Consider the following 13,486-nt stretch of genomic DNA (forward strand, 5'->3'; position numbering starts at 1 on the left):
CAAGCCCCTGGGAGAAGACCAGCTAGCCCCCCGTCGGAAAACACAGATCGCGAGTAAGATCCTTCGCGTGGCACTGAATTTAATTAACCAGAAGTCAGCAAACTGACGAGTTCTTCCCGGGCCTCCTGACAGAGGGAAGGCCTGTGTCTAGCCGGTCAGGTGAGGACCGCCGGCTGACCCGGTGCCCGCTGTGACCGGATCGGGAGCACGGAAGGGCGCCAGCACCCACCGGGCTTCCTGCTGGACCACAGACTGACTCCGCTCCCAGGACGTCACCCCTGCTGCCCGGCAAACAACCCAAAGACAGTAAGAGCATCTTCTACCTGACGACACCACCAACTGTTGTCAACATGATGTCATACCACCCTCTGCACACTCGGAACTTGCTGGAAGAAAGACAAAATGTAAGCATGGTTATGAAATCTACTATGTTCTAGAACTGTTAGTCCCTTTCACTAAAAGTCTTCCACCCAAGGGCACATCCAGCCCAGGGGACACTGGTTTCAAAGAAGAGAAAGAAGAGCAAGAGTGACCCCCGCCCTGTCTTACCTCCTATAACCCTCACTGCTCCCCCTACCTCCTTTCCCTTCTCCCCTCCCTCCTCTCCCTCCCCCTCCTCCCTCCTCTCCCTCCCCCTCCTCCCTCCTCTCCCTCCCCCTCCTCCCTCCTCTCCCTCCCCCTCCTCCCTCCTCTCCCTCCCCCTCCTCCCTCCTCTCTCCTCTCCCTCCTCCTCCCCTTTCCCTCTCCCTTCTCCCCTCCCCCCAACCCTAACTCTACTCTCTCCCCTCATCTCTCCCTCCTCCCTCCTCCTCCCTCTCCCTTCCCCTCCCTTCTCTCCCTACTCCCCCTCCTCCCTCTCCCTACCCCCTTCCCCCCCCCCTTCTTCCCACTCTCACCCCCTCCTCCCCTTTCTCTCTCCCTCCTCTCCCTCTCCTTCGTCCTCCCCCCCGCCCCTCTCTCTCCTCTTCCCTCTTCTCCCTCCTCCCCTTCCCCTCCTCCCTTCTATCTTCTCCCTTTATCCCTTCCTTCTCCTACGTTTCTCTTCACGTAGAAATGTGTCTGAGACGTCACCACACCCTTCACCCAGGTCCCTCACTGGTGTCACAGGCTTCTCTCTAAAGTTACCTTTCAACATCGTATAATGTTAGCTACGACCAACTGGCATGGTGTGCCTATTCGTGGTGACTTCATCCCACTGGAAACAAAACTCTGGGCTCTGTGCAGTCAGCTGCTCCCATCTGTCCACATGTCAGGGCACAGTGGGTTTCAGGGGCCCCAGTGAGTACACACCAGTGGGTCTCGTTCACCACAAAGTGGCAAAAATAAAACCCCATGCCAATAAGTGACCAAATCAAAATAGCATTTCTTTTTTTGGTTCGTTGGTGCCACACAAAGTCCAATCTCCAGAATCAGCTGAGACACGCTTGGGAGAATTCTCGATTCCGCCCTCATCCAGTCCCCGAGGAACCGGGGAAACAGGAGACAGCTGGGCAGAGGCCACACTGCGTCAGCCAGTGTGTGGCCAGCCCACCTGCCCAAAGGCACCTGCTTTGAAAATGCCACATCATCAGTGCTGGCTACACGAACGAGTCAGTGTGCGAGTGTCTGAGTGAGGACCAGCCCCTGTGCTGAGTACTATGATCTCCTCTGAGATGGACAGGCTGATCGCCCAGTTCGGCACAGACGTAAAAATGCACATGGCAGCACGCTGCACGTAACCCGTGACAGCTGACGCCCAGGACGGACTGGAACCCCGTGCGGAGGGCTTCTGCCTCGATGTAAGTTTGTTTGCCACTTGGGATCTGGTCTGAGCCTCAACAAACAGATAAAATCTGACTCCATAGAGAGCTCTTCCCAATGGATGAAGCAATTGTTGAGAATCATATTAAGCTTCCACGTAGCAGGTTACGTGAGTTTATTTCGTTTGAACTTCGCAGCAGCACCACAGAGGAAGAGACGTAATCCTCGTCTCCAGATGGGGAAACTATGGTTCGGAGAACTGCGATAACCTAAGCCAGGTGACCCGGCTAATGATGCCGTGCTTAGAACACAGGTTTTCTTACTTCCAAAGGCTCCCTCTCTGCTGGCATGCTCCCAGTCCAGCCCTTCCACTGCCATTAAAAGTCTGGGTTCTTATGGGTTCACAACCAAGACCTGAGGGAAATAAACACATTAATGGCTGAGAGCCAGACCCCGCATGAATATCACAAGAGCACAGAGCTCTCATGCTCCCCAGACTCTTCACCCTGCTGCAGAAAACTGGCTGCCGCCCAAGGGAAATGGTCCATAATTCCAGCCCAGCCCGTCGTTAGCGGCTTTCCCGGCTAGCCACGTGCAAAAAGACAGGAAAATCCTAGGGAAAAAAGCCATTTCTTCTGCTCTAAGCCCTACATCAATTACTGCCTTTATAAGCAAATCACCTGCTTCATAAAAATGTTTATTTACTGTGTTTTCTAATACACAGTTGCTGTTGAAATCTTTTAATTACAAAGCACAGAAATGAAAATATATCCCTAGGCAATTTGTCTGAACCACGCCGAGTCCATACTTGGCCAAGAGTCTTGGGCCAACCGTCAAATGTGAAGTGTCAGGGAAAAGATAATGAAATCCCAGAGGGACGTGTAGGTTTAGACAGTTTCCGTGCCCCACAGGCCCAATAAATAGCCAGTGAAAAGAGCACAAAACACAAATCAGACCTGGGCATTAGGATTTACCAGCCATGACACCCTGGAAAAGATACTTCACCTCGAGGAATCTCAGGTTCCTTGAGCCTGGAATGGAAGCACAGATCTTTCAAACCCTCGTGAGCACAGGGCCAGTAGACAGCGCCCAGTGCGTTTCCTGGCACGCAGGTGCTTCTTGTAACCAGCAATGATCTCCATTGATCCAGCTTTGTAAATGCTTCAGGGGCAAGAAGATTATTCGGGCAATTTCCATGAGTTCCCCAAAGTTCTGAGTCCTCAAGTGACTTTGTCGAAGTGAGTGAGCTCTGGGCACCCGAGTTTCACCTTCCTCACCTTTCTGGGGCTCTGGGGGTCAGGATGAAAGGAAGAACTGAGGTCTCCTTCCCCTTGCCTCAACCACCCCAGGAAAGACATACCACCAGTGCTTTCTAACAGCACCCCTGAGTAATTCAGGAAGAGGGTAGCACAGGGTTCAGGCTTACCGAGCTGGTCATCTGAGAAGTGGGGAGTTGTCATGGGGACCCCCAAGCTCTCGCCCAGCCTGCACAGATTGGCTAAAACAAGGCTGAGACAAGAGGCCTTCCTTTGGTCTGGGATCGCATCAAATCAGACTGGTACACTGGTCATCCTACACTCAACAGCTGCTCTCTTTGGCAATTGAATATGCCTTTGATCAACAAAACAGTAAAACCTATCAAAGTGAAAGTGAACACAGGCTCTGTGGAGAAAATAGAAAGGGGCTTTGGTGACAAAAAGACGGAGAATATCACTGGTTTTTTTACGTGTTTGTTTATTTGTTTTGAGAGACAGAGGGGGTGGGCAGAGAGAGAATCCCAAGCAGGCTCCAGGCTCTGAGCTGTCAGCACTGAGCCCAACACAGGGCTCGATCCCATGAGCCACGAGATCATGACCTGAGCGGAGATCAAGAGTCGGACGCCTCACTGACTGAGCCCCCAGGCACCCAGAGAGTAGCACTGTTCTTGAGGGGTTTGGATAGTCCGACGGGGGCCAGGCAGTCACAGCAATGTCGAAAGGGGCCGCTTATCACATAATAAGATCAGACACTTGCCAGGAAAGCAGCAAACATTCTACTAATTAAAGGTGAGAGAAAAATCGTTGTCTTAATGAGAAGGTGGCCAAATTTGCTCATAGTGTAACGAAACTAATCGCTCACCTATTACGTCATAGAACGTCAGTCAGTTGTTCTCTCTCAGTGGAACTGAAGTTGGTTCAGTCTGCAGGGCAAGAGATCTGGTCCGTGGTGATGTGTACTGACAACCGGTCATGCCCGTGCTCTCGGACTCAGTACCCAGTGTGGGTGGGAGGGTGAGGTTTTGGGCCACAATGTCATTGTAGTAGCGAGATTTTTCTAAATAAACTGGATGCTTCATGGAGTATTAAGCAGCCTTTTAAAATGCTAGTTTTGCAGACTAGGCAGCCACATAGAAATTGCTAACAACAATGTGGGTAAAAAATAACAGATGTAACTTGTTTACAGGCCGATTGTAACTTTACAGAAAGTACATGTAGGGAAGGCAGACGCAAGAAAACATAGCACATGACATGAATCCTAGGACTGAGAAATCTTTTCTCTAACTTTCTATAACACGGCTTAATTTAGAATTTAAAACTAAAATTACTTTGTACAACAAAGAAGTGGTTTTTTTCCCTCTTGGTGGTGTTAAGAGATGACCCCACACCCAAACTGGGCACAGGCCCCCTGGTGGAAGGTCACAGGGCGGAGGCCTCGCGGCCCACACTATTGCAGTAAGAATTCCAGGCACCCCCCCCCACCCCCTCGGTGTGCAGGGAAGCTCCCTCCAGAGGTACCTCCTTTTGTTGAGGACCAAAAATAATCCAGACTTTAAAAAACAATATAACAATAGAAAATAAAGGTTGCATGATACAAATATAACACCTGGCTGAAGCCATAATAAAATTGATCCGTTTTGATGCGTCTTAAATGCAAAGGTTAATAATCTGGACTTACCTCGTTGGATGACTGATCATACCCCCACTCTACCGAGTTTGATTGGAGGCCAAAGCTGTGTTTATCTACTTACACATAACAGTATTTCAAATTTATGTCATTCCATGAAATGACTCTTTTCAAAGTGACAGCTACATGCATAAAATATTCAGAACCTTTTTCTTTACCTTCTAAACATTCACTAACTCAAATCTTGAAAATAGATCCTTAAAAATATTTTTTCCATGCTTACCTCTCCTGCTACCTCCCCTCTATGGTTCTTTCTGTACTTGAAGACCCTGGTTTACTGAGATTAATAAGATAAAACATGCCTATGTGGTTTATAGAAGGCAAAACGAGGTGAAACTGTAGCTATTGCTATCATAACATGTGTCTTTGCTACTGTGGCTGGAGAGTCAAGTCCCAGCTGTACAGAACCATCCTGGGTCCCCTGGAAGGGACCCAGTGAGCCCAGGGAAGGACCCTGCACAGACCCAACAGGTGCACACGTGCTCAGCCAGCTCTGTCTACCACCTGGGAGCGTTAGGGCTCAGATGGGCAGGGTCTCTGCCAGACTATGTAAGTCAGTTGTCTAGATAGAAAACTGGGGCAAGAAGGGAGAAAAGCCAACTAAACGATGGCCGAAAAACAGTGTAAAACATGCCATTCCCTGTCCCTTAGAAAAATACTGTCAAGGTCCCCAAGTGGAGGGAGGAAGGTGCTGTCTTTGCTGAAGTGTCCACGTTATACTCAGCTTGGGCAGGTGCACAGAGTCAGTGCTCCCGTCTTTCTCAAATTCTCAAGAATTGGGGTGAGGAGGAATAGTGGCTGGCTTGTGCGAGGAAGAAGGTGGTCATGGGTCCGAGTTCACGGGTTTCCTCCTCAGACGGTGCGAGTGCAGCATGCCTCTCTCACGCGCAAGCCTTTTGTGACCCGAGGTGCTCATCCATCAAGCTCAGGGCCCTTGGGATCAACTTATGCGGCACAATGCAGCAAGAGCTGCGGCTTAGGGATTCCACACGGGGTGTCTCTCTCTGCGTGACCACTGGGTCACACAACTTCTCAAGAGGAAGGCTGTGGGTAGAACCCAGAAACTTCTCTGTGCACCGGCACCCACACACTCACCTGCACATTTCCACAGATGGGGTGCAGAGACGGGACACGTGCCTGAAGCACTCTTTCCTGAAAGAAGGGATCTCTCCCTGTCTCAACGGTGCAGCCCTGAGCCTCATCGCTGGGAGCACTCGGGACAGCAGAAAGTCACGACTGCAAAGAAGCTTTTAGTCAATAGTACGTCACAATTTCAAAAGCTGTGAACCTTCCAGATGTTCTGTGAGGACAAATGACATAAATGCCAAGTGCTCGCCTGGAACCTTGAGACCATGGTAGCAGCTGTGGTAGAATTACATCAAATGAGGGCTGGACATTGGCCGTCCGACACCCAACAGCATGTGAGAGCCTTTATTCAAAGGTGCCTGTCGTCTGTGACTATCTTGTTGATTTGCATTAAAAACAAGAGAAATACACACAGGACGGACAGTCATAAAACCTGGTTTTGCGCTCAAGACAGCCCCTGCCAGCTCTGTGACCTGAGCCCAGCCCCTTCACCTCTCTGGGGCTCTGCTCCTTCCACGTCTTGAGGGTTCCTTACCGCTCTGGCACTCGATGTTCCGTTCGTTCCATGCGCTGTACTTAAATTATGACTGAGAACTGGGATATTTTCCAGTCATCTGAACCAAATCACGCAACACATTCTCTCACACACCTACTCATAAACAACCTTTGCCCCTCGGGGCTTAGTCGGGACATTTTGAAGGGACCTAGCGATGGCCAGAGGCGAAAGCAATGTGCTGGCACCCACACACACAGCTGGAGACGGCACCTGAGGGACCTGGAGGTCAGGGATGCCAGACAGAAAGTGAAGGGCCGCTCTCCCAGCCTCTTACCGAGGAAGCGAGCCAGCCCTCCCCTTACAATCGAACCAGAGCAACACGGCTGTTTCCATTTTCTGAGCATTGCCCACGTACAGAGGTCAAAAGTGTGGGGTTGGCTGTTTTGAGCCCTCTCCCTCCCTTGAAATCAGGACTTTGAAATTTGGTTTGTGCAGAGGTTCGTTTAACTCTGTTTATCAAAGTGATTTCCGACTTTCCCTGTCCTGTGCTGACCCCAGGAAAGAGCTTTTTCTCCGCACGTTGGCTTTCTGAGACTGGTGATCTACCCCACTGGCTGTGCGTGCGTCCGTGGAAAGACCACATCGAGGCGTGGCAGGAGGGGTCCCCCTCACCAGCGCGGGGCTCCCTGAGACGGTGGGCAGAGCTGACCCACCCACGCCCGCACCCCGTGCTCCGGAGAAGAGTATCCGTCATGTGCAGGGTGGCCCTGGCAAAGACCAGAATCGGGAGGTCCCATGAAATGAACTGAGAGGGTCAGGAACCTCGGAGAACAGCAGGACTTGGCCTCAGCTGCCCCGTCTGTGGAATGAGTCTCACATAGGTGGTCCCTCTGCCGGGGCTCCTCCAGTCCTGGTCCAAGCTCCGGGGGTCGGCGGGGTTGGGGGGGGGGTCCCCTACAGCAGTGCTCCCAAGCTGGCACACCATGATGGTGTGGCCTTGCAGGCCCTTGCGGGGAGCACCCACGGCCAGCCCACCCTGCCGAGAAAGGCTTCTCAGGGGAGCAAGAGGAGAAGGAATATTCTAGCAGCCCCAGCTCTCAGAGAAGGAAACTCACCAGCTGGGAAACAAAGCATTCGCCGAGAAACTTCCCTTCATTGCCTGTTCATTAGCATTCTTGGGAAAATCAGGCAAAGACTTGAGACTTGACAATTTCAGAGAACAAATTCACAGTTAATTAATGCTTTTACTTGACATTATTTACTGTTTAAAAAATTAAAGCCTAAATCCCCAGAATGTAGGTGGTTGGGAGGGAAGCAGAGGAGGACAAGGGTGGAACAGGCCGCTGTCGGGACTGGGGGTGACACCACAGCCCAGGTGCGGGGACAACGTTGGGTTGAAAGCTCTGACTGTGACAGCAACTGCCCGCCATTGTTTGATCGAGCCCGGCCGTGTGGATGCAGTTGCTTTGGTCAATACGATCACTTTCTTTTTGTTTTTCAGGGAGGTCAAATGTTGGGGACTGGGGGCTGAGGGGGCGGTGAAGAGGAGAGACGGGGCTCTGAGACGTGGTTTCTTGGAAAATACCCCCCAGGAAAAAATACTTCTGTCACAAAATATCAATGCTGACCAGATGTCACTGACTTTTTTTTTTTTTTTGCATGTGTCCCTTAACAGCTGGCAAGAATATCAGCTCAAATTATTCACCACAAACACACACTTTCTGTTTGTCTCCAGATAAAAGGATTTAAAATCCTATTTGTCAGTAAGGGATGGTGAAACTGTGGGATGGACTTTTCTAGTCCAGAGGAAAGGTGACTTTCTTTCCTCCCTGGTCCTGAGGGATCGGCTCAGAGGCGAGGGGACTGTGGCTCCGTGCCAGCTCTGGGCCCCGGCCAGGTGGTGGGGACAGGTCCCCGGGCAGGCACACTTGTGAATAGGCCCTTCGGCAGACCACCCAGGAAATGAGGACCTGGGTTGTGGTCCACTCAGGCTTTTTTTAGAAGCCTCTCATAATTTCTAAGTATCTGTTATCCCTTGGTGTCCAGTCTAGAACATTCTATCACACATCTATAGACATAGATGGTCCTGGACTGTTTGTCAGTCTCCATGTACGGCATCTACGGCTTGTCTTTACAGAAATGTTGTTTCTATTTAACTTATAATCCCTGAGTGCTTTGGACAAATGGGTTCTCAGAAGATACTCACTGAGGAAAAATTTATCACAGATACACTTTTTAAAAAGTCATTTGATCAACAGTGACGAAAGCATCTATGGTGGGTTGAACGGCATATCGCCAAACCCAGGAGCCCAGGCTATGCCTTATTTGGAAATAAGACCTTTGCAGATAATTAAGAATGGTGATGCACTCATAAGGGGTAGGAAGGGCCCTAAACCCAATGACTGTTGTCCTTGTAATGAGGGAGACCATGTGAGAAGAGGGAGGTAGAGAGGTTGGGGGTGCAGCCACCAGCCCAGGGACACCCAGGATTGTCACCACCATAGGAACTGGGAGAGAGGCAAGGGGCACCCTGCCCTGAGAGCCCCCAGGAGGACCCCACCCTGCCCACAACTTTGATCTTGGACTTTCGGCCTCCAGAGCTGTGAGAGAGAGTACATTTCTGTTGTTCAAACCCACCCGGTTCGAGGAGCTTTGTTTTGGCAACCCTAGGAAACTCGTGCAGTGCCCAAGAAGCATAGAAAGTTCCAATGAGTTCTACGGGAAGCAGCCGCATCCAAGATAAGAACCTGCAAAACCACTAGTGTTGCCCTCTGGACCCACCCCGCCTCGAGTGGTGACCTTGTGACCAGAAGGCCCTCACTGTTTGCCTGAGGGGGAGGGGTGGGGGTACAAGGTGCCACAGCCCCACCTGGGAAGGCTTGGCCTGGGGAGACACCCCGGGGGTTGAACTCGGGCACAGAACAGACTCATGGAGCAGAGGCCATGCAGCCAGCCGGTGCCCTAGAATGTGTCCTCGGTGCGGGCATTAATTGGAGATTTCCCATCCCACTTTGAGCTGATAAACAACAGAAAAGGGCAGAAGACCAGACTCTCATTCTTCTGCACCAGGAAGCCCTGAGATTTCATCCAGAGTCAAAGATTTGGCTGGCGGCTACTATCTACACCACACGGATACCCGCTTGTGCGCTGGCTGGTGGAAAGACTCTCAGCAGAAAACAGCAGCAGAAAACCCCACTGGGTGTCACAAGCAGGGCGCGGGGCTGGGGGTGCTCCTCGCGCTCGAAGGTGAGATTCTTAACCTTAAACACATCTGCTGCCACCGTCTGACCTCATGGAGCGGCATCCAAGGGCCAGTCAATGAACAAGGCCTGCCCCTGGGGACAGTGTGTGGCAGCAGGGGGCACGGAGTGGGGGGGGGGCGTCTGCAGTCATCAGACCACAGAAAGAGCTTAACTGATTTAAGTCACACTTTTCGTGGGGTGCAAAAAAATGAATGAAAAACGGGCAGAAACACCCAGTATTTGGGCAGCGCAAAGCCTGGGTGGTGGCGGGGCCTGCAGAACCCTGCCGGTAACAGACATCCCAGCTTGGCAAACACCGTAACTTTATTTTATCTTCTTGTCGAGGGAACACGGGACGCTGCACATCTGCCCGAGGCCACCAATGCCCCACCAGAGCACCAGAGTCGTGTTTGCTGGGCTCATCAAGCACAGGGCCCAGCACCAAGTACCACCAGTGTGTCAGCAGGACAGCCTGCCAGCCGCCCGCCATGCTTCAGGACATCACGGCAGTTGGTGAGACAGATGCCCAGCACTCACGCTGGGCGTGAAGGGACGCTGGCCAGGGACCAGATCGCCCGCTGGCAGGGCCTGTGCGTCAGGACTGCCCCTCGCCCAGCACCTCTGTGGATCACCTGTGCAGTCACCCAGTCTTGGGGTGGCAGAGCTAACCTAGGTTTGTGGAAGAATCAATGATCCATCTCAGAAAGATGCCAGTGGAGAACCAAATGCTGTTTCAAAGCAACCGTGGGGGGTTAGTAACTTAGATGCTTTTCCCTCTGACTTGTTCCTTCCCTACTTCCTCTGTAAGCCTGATGATTCAACTTAGAAATACTAAAATGGTTGCTGCAGTAAGAAAAAGCAAGGAACATTCCTTGAATATTTCAGAGCGAAATGCTTCTGAAAGCCCTTGGTTCCCCCACAGAAAACGTTTAAAAGAAGAAGATTCATGAATCAGTAGCAGCTGTTCCCAGCACCTGTTATTTATTCCAATCATTAAAGTTCTCATGGCATTTTGGAAAGAACTGAGCATTTTTCCTGGAGAAATACGCTGGGTTCTGGACTACACAGTTGACTGCATCCAACTGTTGCCGGAGACAAAGGGCCCACGAGGCACGCTGGAGAGTGGAGTGAGCCCCCCGAACCACCGTGTCCCTCTGAAACGACCTCCTTCAATCCGAGCAGTTCCTGTCATCTGTCACCCCACCATTGACTCATCTGTCTCTTTGTAGGACTCTGGGGTATGGAAAGAATGGCCATTTTTCTGCCAATAATTTGCCCGGCAAGTATTGACAAGCACCTACCACGTGAAGGACCTATGCTCAGGGTGACTGGGGACACGAGGAGGCCACAGACCATCTGGTGGCCCGGGAGGGAGAAGGACCCAGCCCTGAGCAGCCATCAGAAAGAGCCACCTTGCCATACACAGACTCAAAGTCTGGCCACAAAGAATGTCTTTGCCTCTACTCTTTCCTTCATTCGGAAGCCGACCTGGAATGACAGAGGCTCCCGGGAAAGAGACAACGCGTCCTGCTGCTCCCGCCTGCTGCCATGTGGGAAAATGCGTAGCCAGCATAAACCCTGTCGCTCTGAATGTGTCTCTCATGCTAACCCGAATCTTCACTTCTTCTGGACCAAAGTGAGAAAGTGAAGGTATACAACAGAGCACGCATTTCCGGGGCAAGTCGGATCCTGCGGACAAGATGGGTTGTCGGTGAAGCAGAGAGGAGCCGCTCTGAGCCTCAGCTGCTGGCGGGAAGTCCTGGAGCCACGCACCTGAGCACCCGCAGGGATCACAGTGGTTCTGAGTCGGGGCTGGACCGCCTGTGTCTCACAGCTGCCTCACCCCTTATGGACTCAGGCCCCTCGATCTTTCCATCTGCAAAGTTCTTCACCCCCTTTACCCTTACCGGTGAGCCCTGGGTGACGTCAGGGGTAAAGTCTGCATCGTTTCCAGGAGACCCAGTCCCAGCACGCAAGGTGCTCTGGTGCCAGAAGGAAGACCTGGCCGACAAGATTCACCTGAAAATGTTTGCAGCTGGTGGCACTGAGCTCAGCACACCTAACTGGGGTGGGCGGAGGACCAGCAGCAACCCCTCCCTTCTGCTAAAGCAACAGAAAAGCCCAGCATCACAATGAGAGAAACAAAGTTCTCAGCAGTAAGGAACTCCCCACTGGCCCCACATCTTGACCTTGTTTTGCAGGCTTCTCCTTTCCTTCTTCCACGGTGTTGGAACCTACCGGGTGACACAGGCACCAGATAGATCGCTTGTCTGCAGACAGCGCACGACCTGGAGGGAGCTCCGGCTTCACAACACCATGGAGCCTCGTGGCCCGCCACGCGAGCGGCCTCCTCAGGCCCGTGGTGGCAGAGGACCACGCCTCTGTCTTCCTGTGTGGTTTAGGGAAGATTTCAGAAGGGGTGGGTCAGCAGATGAGGGGGAGCCTCCTGGATGGCAGAGGGAGAATCATCATGGACAGGATACAGGAGTACAGGATGTGTGACCAGCACACAGGCCCACTACCAGTCCCAGCCTCAGTTTCCCTGTTGACAGAATAGAGATTATGCTTCCCACTTAGAATCCAAGATTCCCAAAAGTCCAGAGACTGTGAAGTGAATCTATTGTAACAGGTTAGAAATAGTTTTGAAAAGATGTTTAAGTAGGATCAGTGGCCACCAGAAGGCCGTGGGGTGTGGGGAAAATGTCAGAAACCTCGGTGGACTTCGGTCTTCACGTCTGAGAATAAGGGTTGTCTGGGGGAGAGCCCCCCTCCCATAGCTCCTGGGGGGACGTCTGAGGCTTTGCAGGACGAGAACAGGCTGGGGCCCCGGGGCCATGACAGAGCAAATGCCAACACGGTGGAATCTGGCCGCGGACACCTGTCTGCTTGCGGGTAGAGCACCAAGCAGTTTTCTCTTTGCGGCTCCCGGAGCCTCTGTTTTGGGCATAATAATTCTTTTGCTTACACTGACTGTCTACAGCACAACATTAAAAGGCCGTTTGTGCTAACGGGTTGGTTTAATCAGTGTCATCTGATAATCTGAGCCATAACGTTGAGTTTAGGTTCCGATTTATTTTAAAGTATTTTCAAATTGGTTGGATAATTGTTCAAACTTCATCTGATTTGTGTCAGGTGGAGACACGTTGAGAGCAGGTGTTCAGTGTGGGGCGAAGTGCGTAGAGCCTGGGATGTGACGCTATCTGCCGCCTGGACTCAAGCCGGCCTCCCTGCAGTCATCAGGTCCCGGCATCTACAGACTCTGGTCTCACGGGCCGGCCAGCGATATGGCCCGGACGCGTCACGCCCCGGCCTGGCCTGCTCCTGCAGCTCCCTCGGGGCTGTGGCAGCATCGGGGTCCCTCTCTGTGCCTCCCAGCTCCGCCGTGGCGGGGCCGCCGTGGCCAGCACTGCAGGCTCACCTCTCCCTTCAGGAGGACACGCGAACGCGTAGGTCCCGGCTCCTCGTCCCCACCATCTCACCGACGGTCTCCATCCACCACTGCCCCCAGCCTCAGGGGTACAGCGTGCGGGAAAACCGCAGGCGTCGCTTTCTTCAGCCACATGCCCTAAGCTCTCCTGTCGCGGAGCCCTAGCCCGCTGGCCCAGAACACGCAGAGGCCGAGGGCTCAGCGGGTGAGCTCCGGGCGCCACGCACCCTGTTAACGCTGGTGCCCGAGGTCAGGTGTCCAGAGTTTCCACAGCTGCAACAAGCTGTCCCCGCAGAGGCCCCGTGACACAGGTGCTCAGATCCAAATGGAGTTAAAGCGAAAACGAGTCGGGGAGAAGTCCTTTCTCTCTGCCAGAGGGTCCGCCCAAGCAGGTGTGTCTACACCTCAGACCCAGCGGGGTGGGGGAGCCAGGAGCACGGCTGGGAAGGGCTAGGCGGCGTCGTGAGGAGGAAGGTAATAGAACTGTTCCCCAGAAGGATTCCTGCCTTGTGAAGTCAACAATTCCCTACAACCGGGAAGGTGGCGGGGCTG

This window comes from Panthera tigris, chromosome B2 (genome assembly GCF_018350195.1).
Source record: "Panthera tigris isolate Pti1 chromosome B2, P.tigris_Pti1_mat1.1, whole genome shotgun sequence".
Lineage (NCBI taxonomy): Eukaryota > Metazoa > Chordata > Mammalia > Carnivora > Felidae > Panthera > Panthera tigris.